This window comes from Salvelinus sp. IW2-2015, linkage group LG22, assembly GCF_002910315.2.
Source record: "Salvelinus sp. IW2-2015 linkage group LG22, ASM291031v2, whole genome shotgun sequence".
Taxonomy (NCBI): Eukaryota; Metazoa; Chordata; class Actinopteri; order Salmoniformes; family Salmonidae; genus Salvelinus; species Salvelinus sp. IW2-2015.
The window spans coordinates 4,798,570-4,810,857 of NC_036862.1; the positions used below are offsets into that span (position 1 = coordinate 4,798,570).

At 39.7% G+C, this 12,288-nt stretch overlaps 1 pseudogene; it reads left to right on the forward strand.

Moving 5' to 3' along the window:
- LOC111949699 (glutamate receptor ionotropic, kainate 4-like) overlaps positions 1-12,288 on the forward strand; it is a 182,280-nt pseudogene that overhangs the window by 24,854 nt on the left and 145,138 nt on the right.

Here is a 12,288-nt window from a genome sequence, read left to right on the forward strand (position 1 = left end):
TGGATGCTTGTCTCTGTGTGTTGACAGTGTGCCAGATCCTGTCCAAAGGAGTGGTGGCAGTCCTGGGTCCCTCCGCCAGCCCTGCTTCCAATTCCATCATCAGCAATATCTGTGGAGAGAAAGAGGTGAGTACTGGCTCGTATTTTGACTCGCTTTATTTTGCCTGTCACAATAGCACTGTTTGCCAGTCATATTATGGAACAATATGTTTCATTATTACTGTGATTTTGAGACCGTGCTTGACCCTTGTCAATGACTCATGTCAATTCCACAGCAGACAGCATTTTTTTCATAACATTCTAAGCTATTGTCTGGATTTTCAAAGGGGCCAAGAGTCAAGGACTTAACAGCGTACAACATGAATATAATCTAATCATTTCTCAGACGGATTGTAATTGGCTTGGTCCTGCCGTGTGTCTGTTAGTTTTGTGAAGGACCACCTCTCCTTGAACAACATAGAAAGTCATTTATATGTTTTCAGTTCAGGGTCCATTCAAATAAAATAAAAAATAAAATGTTATTTGTCACATGCGCTGAATACATGCGCCGAATACCTTACAGTGAAATGCTTACTTACAAGCCCTTAACCAACAATGCAGTTTTAAGAAGAAAATAAGAAAAGTAAGAGATAAGAATAACAAATAATTAAAGAGCAGCTGTAAATAACAATAGCGGGGCTATATACAGGGGGTACCGGTACAGAGTCAATGTGCGGGKGCACCGGTGTCGAGGTAATATGTACATCGAGTCGTGATGTTGAACAGTTTTGCTTAGGCTCCAGTGATTTGTGCCTACTGCAGGATGTTACTACTGTCTTTTATGCATGATATTATGCAAAATGTCAATTTATATAAGTCTATAATAAAAATCACATTTATTTYCCGATATATGTCACCTTTAATGAGAACTGTGAGGATTTGATCAGCCTTTAGGCTTGGACTCCCTGCAGTTGTAACTCTCTGGTGATACTGTCTATCCCTTTGAAATGTTCTGAATCTGAGGTCATTCCCTGTGTGAATAAATGAACATGTAGATGAATCGTACGTTCTTTAAACAAGTTAACTTTCTGTAATGTATTCATCGGACCATGCGACACACAAGACTCCTTAAAGCAGGGTTAAMCAAACTCAGTCCTCGGGACCCCAAGGTGTGCACGTTTTTTTGCCCTACACAGCTGTTTCAAATAATCAACTAATCATCAAAACGTGCACCTCTTTGGGTCCCGAGGACCAAGTTTGGGAAACGCTGCCTTAAAGGGATACCTTGTGATTTTGACAATGAGGCCCTTTATCTACTTCCCCAGAGTCAGAGCATGCTASCAGACACCCATAGACTTCCAGTCACTGCGCTAACGCTAGTTAGCATTGGCTCACAAAACTACCTCTAACTTCCTTCATACTGGACACAGAGACATATAAATGGTATCCACCTGTTCATCGGACTCTGGAGATGTAAATATCATAAGATGTTCTTAACTTCTCTAGGGTATGTGGGACGGTAGCGTCCCACCTAACCAACAGCCAGTGAAACTACAGGGCGCCAAATTCAAAACAACAGAAATCTCATACTTAAAATTCCTCAAACATACAAGCATTATACACCATTTTAAAGATAAACCTCTCGTTAATCCAACCAAAGTGTCTGATTTCAAAACGGATTTACGGCGAAAGCACACCTTGCGATTATGTTAGGTCAGTACATAGCCACAGAAATACACAGCCATTTTTCCAGCCAAAGAGAGAAGTAACAAAAAGCAGAGATAGAGTTAAAATTAATCACTAACCTTTGATGATCTTCATCAGATGACACTCATAGGACTTCATGTTACATAATACATGTATGTTTTGTTTGGTAAAGTTCATGTTTATATCCAAAAATCTGAGTTTAGGCAGGACGCTACTGTCTCACTTGGCCAAAAGCCAGAGAAAATGCAGCGCGCCAAWTTCTAATTMATTACTATAAAAATCAAACTTTCATTMAATCATAACATGAAAGATACCAAATTAAAGCTACACGTGTTGTGAATCCAGCCAACATGTCAGAATTCAGATAGGCTTTTCGGCGAAAGCATACGATGCTATTATCTGAGCATAGCACCATAGTAAACAAAAGAGAGAAAACATTTCAACCCTGCAGGCCCTGCAACCCTGCACAAAACGCAGAAATAAAAATATAATTCATGCCTTACCTCTGACGAGCTTCTGTTGTTGGCACTCCAATATGTCCCATAAACATCACAAATGGTCCTTTTGTTTGATTAATTCCGTCAATATATATCCAAAATGTCCATTTATTTGGCGCGTTTGATTCAGAAAAACACCGGTTCCAACTTGCGCAACGTGACGACGAAATATCTCAAAGGTTACCTGTAAACTTTGCCAAAACATTTCAAACTACTTTTGTAATACAAYTTTAGGTATTTTTTMAAGTAAATAATCGATMMAATTGAAGACGGGRTGATCTGTGTTCAATACAGGAAGAAAACWAACTCAAGCATGCTTTCTGGTCTTGCGCCTCTATCAAACAGTACACATGAAGTGACACTTTTTCAAGATGGCCGTACTTCTTCATTACACAAAGGAGTAACCTCAACCAATTTCTAAAGACTGGTGACATCCAGTGGAAGCGGTAGGAACTGCAAGCAAGTCCCTTAGAAATCTGGATTTCCAATGAAATCTCATTAAAAACAGGGTGACCTCAAAAARAAATTCTGAATGGTTTGTCCTCGGGGTTTCGCCTGCTACATAAGTTCTGTTATACTCACAGACATGATTCAAACCGTTTTAGAAACTTCAGAGTGTTTTCTATCCAAATCTACTAATAATATGCATATCTTATCTTCTGGGGATGAGTAGCTGGCAGTTTAATTTGGGCATGCTTTTCATCCAAAATTCCGAATGCTGCCCCCTACCCTAGAGAAGTTAACGATGTTCTTAATCGTAACTTTAATGCTAAATGATTAAGGCAAATACGTTAACATGTTTCAAGCAAATACCATCTAAAAGGCCAGGCACAAGACTGTGTGAGTTCTGCAGGTCTAAAACGATGATGACATTTAAGCATGATGATGCCACATCCTGGCTTTTAAAAAAGGCCACCAGGATAGTGTTTCAAGGAGTTTCTCTAATAGCTGTCAGGGTGTACTCTGACAATGAATAAAGGTCACAGTGCTCTGTTATTACCCTGAAAGTGATATCTCACTAATGGTCTCTYTTTGCAAACTGGGCATATCGATAGTCTTTCTCAGTAGAGCACAGCAGGCCTGGCCCTGGCTGATGGAACATGTCTGTGGGACTGAGGGAGGGAGAGTGCTTTGGCCACTTTATTACGACCTGTTTGAGGGGAGAGTGGAGTGTGATGGAGAATATTGTTTTCCAATATAATTGCCAGAGGTGTGTGTTTAATGCAGTAGCCACATAGTACTAATGTTGATGAACAGTTATTATAGATGGAGATTATTAGATTATTGATATTGCATATGTGCTGGTATAATGTGCATCCAACACTGGCAAATAGATCAATGAGCAATCAATGTGTTGTATAGAGTGTCTTCAGAAAGTATTCACATCCCTTGACTTGTTCCACATTTTGTTGTGTTACCGCCTTAAGTTACATGTCGCTGGCCTACACACCATACATCATAATGTCAAAGTGGAATTATGTTTTTCAATTTTTTTACAAACTAATTAAAAATGGATAGCTGAAATGTCTTGAGTCAATATGTATTCAAGCCCTTTATGGAAGCCTAAATAATTGCTTAACAAGTCACATAATAAGTTGCATGGACTCACTCTGTGTGCAATAATAGTGTTTAACATGATTTTTGAATGACCTAATCTCTACACCCCACACATACTATCTGTAAGGTCCCTCAGTTGCAGTGAATTTCAAACACATATTCATCCACAAAAAACAGGGAGGTTTTCCAATGCCTCGCAAAGAAGGGCACCTATTTGTAGATGGGTAAAAATAAAAGCAGACATTCAATTTCCCTTTGAGCATGGTGAAGTTATTAAATACACTTTGGATAGTGAATCATTGCACACAGTCAATACAAAGTTACAGGCGTCCTTCCTAACTCAGTTGCCGGAGAGGAAGAAAACCGCTCAGGGATTTCACCATGAGGCCAATGGTGACTTTAAAACATTTACTMGTTTAATGGTTGTAATAGAAAATTGAGGATGGAATCAACAACATTGTAGKTACTCCACAATACTAACTTAATTGACAGAGTGAAAAGAAGGAAGCCTGTACAGAAGACAAACATTCCAAAATATGCATCCTGTTTGCAACAAGGAACTAAAGTAATGCTGCAAAACATGTGGCAAACTGAGTACCACGTTTTATATTTTCAAGCATAGTGGTGGCTGTATCATGTTATGGGTATGCTTGTAATCGCTAAGGACTGGGGAGTTTTTTAGGACAATAAAGAAATGGAATGGAGCTAAGCACAGGCAAAATCCTAGAGAAAAACCTGGTTCAGTCAGCTTTCCACCAGATACAGGGAGATGAATTCACCTTTCAGCAGGACAATAACCTAAAACACAAGGCCAAATCTACACTGGAGTTTCTTACCAAGAAGACAGTTAATGTTCCTGAGTGGCCGAGTTACAGTGTTGACTTAAATCTACTTATAAAATCTATGSCAAGACCTGAAAATGGTTGTGTACCAATGATCAACAACCAATTTGACAGAGCTTGAAGAATTCTGAAAAGAATAATGGGCAAATGTTGCGCAATCCAWGTGTGGAAAGCTCGWAGAGACTTACCCAGAAAGACTCACAGCTGTAATCGCTGCAAAAAGTACTTTTACCAAGTATTGACTCAGTTGTTTGAATACTTATGTAAATTAAATATTTTTGTGTTTCATTTTCAATACATTTGCAAAWATGTATAAAAACATGTTTTCACTTTGTCTTTATGGGGTATTGTGTGTACAGTCATGGCCAAAAGTTTTGAGAATGACACAAATATTAATTTCCACAAAGTTTGCTGCTTCAGTGTCTTTAGATATTTTTGTCAGATGTTACTATGGAATACTGAAGTATAATTACAAGCATTTCAGAAGTGTCAAAGGCTTTTATTGACAATTACATGAAGTTGATGCAAAGAGTCAATATTTGCAGTGTTGACCCTTCTTTTTCAAGACCTCTGCAATCCGCCCTGGCATGCTGTCAATTAACTTCTGGACCATATCCTGACTGATGGCAGCCCATTCTTGCATAATCAATGCTTGGAGTTTGTCAGAATTTGTGGGTTTTTGTTTGTCCACCCGCCTCTTTAGGATTGACCACAAGTTCTCAATAGGATTAAGGTCTGGGGAGTTTCCTGGCCATGGACCCAAAATATCGATGTTTTGTTCCCCGAGCCACTTAGTTATCACTTTTGCCTTATGGCAAGGTGCTCCATCATGCTGGAAAAGGCATTGTTTGTAACCAAACTGTTCCTGGATGGTTGGGAGAAGTTGCTCTCGGAGGATGTGTTGGTACCATTCTTTATTCATGACTGTGTTCTTAGGCAAAATTGTGAGTGAGCCCACTCCCTTGGCTGAGAAGCAACCCCACACATGAATGGTCTCAGGATGCTTTACTGTTGGCATGACACAGGACTGATGGTAGCGCTCACCTTGTCTTCTCTGGACAAGCTTTTTTCCGGATGCCCCAAACAATCGGAAAAGGGATTCATCAGAGAAAATGACTTTACCCCAGTCCTCAGCAGTCCAATCCCTGTACCTTTTGCAGAATATCAGTCTGTCCCTGATGTTTTTCCTGGAGAGAAGTGGCTTCTTTGCTGCCCTTCTTGACACCAGGCCATCCTCCAAAAGTCTTTGCCTCACTGTGCGTGCAGATGCACTCACACCTGCCTGCTGCCATTCCTGAGCAAGCTCTGTACTGGTGGTGCCCCGATCCTGCAGCTGAATCAACTTTAGGAGACGGTCCTGGCGCTTGCTGGACTTTCTTGGGCGCCCTGAAGCCTTCTTCACAACAATTGAACCGATCTCCTTGAAGTTCTGATGATCCGATAAATGGTTGATTTAGGTGCAATCTTACTGGCAGCAATATCCTTGCCTGTGAAGCCCTTTTTGTGCAAAGCAATGATGACGGCAAGTGTTTCCTTGCAGGTAACCACTGTTGACAGAGGAATAACAATGATTCCAAGCACCACCCTCCTTTTGAAGCTTCCAGTCTGTTATTCGAACTCAATCAGCATGACAGAGTGATCTCCAGCCTTGCATTTCAAACCTGTGTTAACGAAAGAATCACTGACATGATGTCAGCTGGTCCTTTTGTGTCAGGGCTGAAATGCAGTGGAAATGTTTTTGGGGATTCAGTTCATTTGCATGGCAAAGAGGAACTTTGCAATTAATTGCAATTCATCTGATCACTTTTCATAACATTCTGGAGTATATGCAAATTGCCATCCTACAAMCTGAGGCAGCAGACTTTGTGAAAATACATTTTTGTGTCATTCTCAAAACTTTTGGCCACGACTGTAGATTGGTAAGAGAGAGGAAAAATATATTTMATATWTTTTTTATTCAGGCTGTAACACAACAACATGTGGAATAAGTCAAGGGGTATGAATACTTTCTGAAGGCACTGTATATTTTACTTTCTATATATATATCAACCCTGCATCTACAGTAGCCTATATAGTATTATATGGTGTTGTGTATGTGTGTGTGTGTGTGTGTGTGTGTGTGTGTGTGGCAGTTGTTGTGAAGGTGTTGGGGAGTCAATTACTTCCTGTCTGTGCTCAGTGATTGTGTCTGTGTTCATAATTCTTTACTGGGAGAGTGCACAGATGCTGGCAAGTTGACAGGAGGCCGAGTAAATAGGGGGACACATGAAAATATGGCTCATGACAGCCCCTTCCATGTGATCAACCTATTACAAACACTCAATTTATCATTCGGAGAGCTCCATATCCATTTGGGAGGCTCTAAGTGATGCTGTACAGAGGCATATTGTAACCCATCTGGGTGTAGAAAATGGTAACTAATAAAAACAGTACCTGTTCTGTGGACAGGTTTTTATCTCTTCACAGGAAGCAATTGCGTAGCACATATGCCGAGAACTCCTAGCTCCATGTACAGTGTAATCCTTTGAACACCTCTTAAACGTTAGCTTTCCTATTTAGTGGACTTTGATCGGTTCTAGACCGGGGTTTGACCAACATTTTTGTGTACAGAGTGCCCTGTGAACAGCACAACATCAGTTGTGTGAAATCTGACATTTCATTTGCATAGAGAGCGACAAGTTAGATTTTCTGGCCTATGCAGATAATGGTTTGATTTCCTCTGGCTGTGAACCTCGCAGCTTCGCTTACAATACGGGAAATATGAAATGGGATACCCTAGCTATAGAAGCAAAAGCAATCTCATCACGCTGTGATGTTCATTGATGGATTTAGACCACTTTCTCTTGGTCACAGCAAGACAAAATCACTTTGTGTTTAAAGCTGAAGTCAGCAGGGATGGCGTCTGCGTCGCTCGGAGGATGCTGGGCAGAAAATGCTCTGTCATCAGTTATGAAGTGTTGCCAATTTAGTACTGTCAATAAGTACGATCATGTTTATTTTACAGTTGAAAGATAGGTTAAATATTCAAGTAATTTATAATTTGATTGTTACTATATTTAGAAAGCGTTTCAATCATTTCATGCCCTATTCCCCCCACTTTTGTTGAGTAATATTATTTGTTATATTCTCATCTTTTTATCATGTTCGTACTGTGTACTTGAGCTTGTGTCCTCAAAAGAGACTACACCTGAGAAATGTATAACTATTTTTGATCAGAAAGGTGAGATTTGAATCTTCTGGCAGTTTAAGCATTACTAGGTATTGTTTATGGCCGTCTTATGATAAATAATTATTGTCTATTTTTTCTGTCTATTTAGGCAGAAATCGAAATGTTTACATTGCATTCAACAGTTGCTTATGTTTTGCTGTTGAATGCTGCAGAACATGTTTTAAGTAATGGTCTTCTACACTGAACAAAAATATAATCGCAACATGTAAAGAGTTAGTCCCATGTTTCATGAGCTGAAATAAAAGATTCCCTAAATTTTACATATGCACAAAAGCTTATTTCTCTCAAAGTTTGGGCACCAATTTGTTTACGTCCCTGTTAGTGAGCATTTCTCCTTTGCCAATATCATCCATCCACCTGACAGGTGTGGCATATCAAGAAGTTGATTAAACAGCATGTTCATTACACAGATGCACCTTGTGCTTGGGACAATAAAAGGCCTCTTTAAAATGTGCAGTTTTGTCCCACAACACAATGTCACAGATGTTTTGAGGGAGCGTGCAATTGGCGTGCTGACTGCAGGAATGTCCACCAGAGCTGTTGCCAGATAATTTTATTTTAATTTCTCTACCATATTTCGGCAGTACGTCCAACCGGCCTCACAACTGCAGACCACGTATATGGCGTTGTGTGGGTGAGCGGTTGCGGATGTCAGCGTTGTGAACAGAGTGCCCCATGGTGGCGGAGGGGTTATGGTATGGGCAGGCATAAGCTACGGACAACGAACACAATTGCATTTTTTCGATGGCAATTTTAATGCACAGAAATACCGTGACGAGATCCTGAGGCCCATTGTCGTGCCATTCATCTACCTCATGTTTCAGCATGATAATGCACGGCTCCATGTCACAAGGATCTGTACACAATTCCTGGAAGCTGAAAATGTCCCAGTTCTTCCATGGCCTGCATACTCACCAGACATGTCACCCATTGAGCATGTTTGGGATGCTCTGGATCAACTTGTATGACAGTGTGTTCCAGTTCCCGCCAATATCCAGCAACTTCGCGCAGCCATTGAAGAGGAGTGGGACAACATTTCACAGGCCACAATCAACAGCCTGATCAACTCTATGCTAAGGAGATGTGTCGCGCTGCATGAGGCAAATGGTGGTCACACCAGATACTGACTGGTTTTCTGATCCACGCCCCTACCTTTTTTTAAGGTGTCTGTGACCAACAGATGCATGTCTSTATTCCTAGATGTGAAATCCATAGACTAGGGCCTAATGAATTTATTTCAATTGACTGATTTCCTTATATGGACTGTTAATCAGTCAAATCTTTGAAATTGTTGCATGCCGGTTGATATTTTTGTTCAGTATAATTTACATCAGCTGTAAGGAGCTCTGACGTGGGTTTGAAAATCAAGGAAATGTCTCTGTTTTAAGCATGAAACACACAGAAAATCTCACTGCCTATAGACTGCCAATAGGTACTTATCACAGTGGGAGGCCGTTCATTCTATTGCTAGAATAAAAGCGGTACCTGCTGCATGCTGACTGGTAGCGACAAACCTGACGGTTCTGCTTTTAGATTTGCAGTGCTTGTCAGTGGCCGAGAACTTCACTTTGTGCCAGTCAGAGAGCACGAACCCCCACATTGGGGGAGCCAACAGGAGTGACAACAAATAAAATAAAATATATATATTTTTAAATATGATTTTTTCCGCCGTACATCCAGTGTTGCGGTTTTCGAACAAATTGTGTAACTTTGAAAACGATGTTGCGGTTGAAAATGTATTGGTAGCGGGTTGTTTTGTTTGGGCTACTTCTAGTGAGTGAGTGGGTGAATGGTGGGGAGGGCTGGATGTGTGTTTGTGTTGAGAGCACTGGTTGAGAGAGCGCTGCATCTGAGTCACGGAGGCAGAGCAGCACACCCATACGTCGTGACAACTGTTTGTCAGTCGTCTGTAGGTGGTTTAGATTGTCATTATGGAGACACCTATATGCAACCCTTTCTCTATAAAACATATTAACGCACTAGAACTGATATAACAGAGACAAAGCAATAGAAAATCACTTTAGGCGCACTAGAGGGCTTTCGATAAATAAACTGCATTCTAATGTCGACTTTTCTTATGGAAAACCATATCAGACGAAGGGTTTTTTACGCGTGCTCAGTTCTTGGGTCTCGAGCGCTGCACGACTGAACATTTGAAATGGAAGTTATAGAACTCCATCGCATGCTTCTTTCATGGGAAAAAGTCCACAATGAAACATACTGACATTAAATGTGGAGAATGACAAATTTGCATCTGTTGGCTATCAAGTAGGCTATTCATTGATATGCCATTGTAGGCTACTGTAGCCTACCATGTGATACAATGAATATGTTGAAATGACGATATCGCTGGCCTCATTGCAAATCAATTTGTGCCACTTGTGTAGCCTACCTGGAGCTGGTAAACGGGTTTAATAAATGACCTATATCTTCCGTTTATTGTGGTTGTTGTAGCCTTGTGTTATTATGCAATTATCAATGGCCATGTTTAGTTAATTCATTTGGAAGTTATCAATTGTGAACATGGTCACTGCTCTATTGCAAATGTATCATTTTGCACATTTAATGTCGATTTCATTGTGGACTTTTCTCTGAAATGAGATGTTGGCCTATCAGGGGCTATAGACAACCTGAATCTAGCTCAGCAAACCATGGTAAAGTTGAATCGGAATTATAAACCCAGATTTTAGTCAGTAGCCTATGCCTATTGAAATAACAAGCCAATCTAAATAAATAGACCATTTATAACTGTTTGTAGTCTTAACAATCTGGCTCATAATAACTGTGCAATTGCCAGAAAATAGCCTAACTGTCATTCTGACCTTAGTTCCTTTTCTATGTCTTTATTTTAGTTTGGTCAGAGCGTGAGTTGGGGTGGGCATTCTATGTTTTGTAGTCTAGGTTTTGTATTTCTGTGTTTGGCCTGGTATGGTTATCAATCAGAGGCAGCTGTCGATCGTTGTCTCTGATTGAGAATCACACTTAGGTAGCCTGTTTTCCCACTATGGGATGTGGGTAGTTGTTTTCTGTGTCTGTGTCTTTCCATACAGAACTGTTTCAGTCTCGTTCATTCTCTTTTGTTGTTTTGTCATTCAGTGTTCAGTTGGCTTTCATTAAAATGGACACTTACCACGCTGCACATTGGTCCGATCTTTCATACTCGTCATCAGACGAGGACGAGTACCGTTACACTAACAATCGTTTTTTGAAGTTAGTCCAATTTTTTTATATAAAAATAAATTATTAGGTGGTATAAAAAGTTTATCCAAGTATTTCACTCAAGCTCTCCTGTCGGATTTATTTATAGTTATTCACATGGGCAAACAGGATTTATTTAATATAATAAACTGGGTGGTTTGAGCCCTGAATGCTGATTGGTTGTATATCAGACCGTGTACCATAGGTATTGCAAAAAAAATATTTTTACTGTTCTAATTATATTGGTAACCAGTTTATAATAGCAATAAGGCACCTCAGGGGTTTGTGGTATATTTGCTAAAATACCACGGCTAAGGGCTGTGTCCTAAGAACAGGGACCACACCTCCTAGGTCCTTATTGTTTAATCATTGCAGTCAAACATGTTAAATCGACATCCATTGATGGAAAATTATCTGGCGAGTTTAATGAGGGCAAATTATATTTTATCTTGGGACATATTGTTAAGCTYGCAAGAATTATAATTTTGATGGCAATCCAAATTCAGCTTCTTAGTCTACATCGTCAGAAATTATGTCGATATTCCTTCTTAAGTTCGGACCCTTTTTCAATTTCGCTTAAAATGACCTAAATCAAACTGGCTGTAGCTCAGGACCTGAAGCAAGGATTTGCATGTTCTTGATACCATTTGAAAGGAAACACTATGAAGTTTGTGTAAATGTGAAATTCATGTAGTAGAATATAACACATTAGATGCATTTTTCTTTGTTTTTTTTGTTCCATCATCTTTGAAATGCAAGAGAAAGGCCATAATGTATTACTCCAGCCCAGGCACAATTTAGATTCTGGTCACTAGATGGCAGCAGTGTATGTGCAAAGTTTCAAACTGATTGTATTTGTTCAAAATGTTGTATCAACTTGCCTTATTGGTTTATAAATACATTTTCAAGTTCATAACTGTTCACTCTACTCAAACAATAGCATGGTATTCTTTCACTGTAATAGCCACTGTAAATTGGACAGTGCAGTTAGATTAACAAGAATTTAAGCTTTCTGCCCATATCAGATACAGTTGAAGTCGGAAGTTTACATACACTTCGGTTGGAGTCATTAAAACTCTCCACAAATTTCTTGTTAACAAACTATAGTTTTGGCAAGTCAGTTAGGACATCTACTTTGTGCATGACACAAGTAGTTTTTCCAACAATTGTTTACAGACAGATTATTTCACTTACAATTCACTGTATCACAATTCCAGAAGGTCAGACGTTTACAAACACTAAGTTGACTGTGCCTTTAAACAGCTTGGAAAATTCCAGAA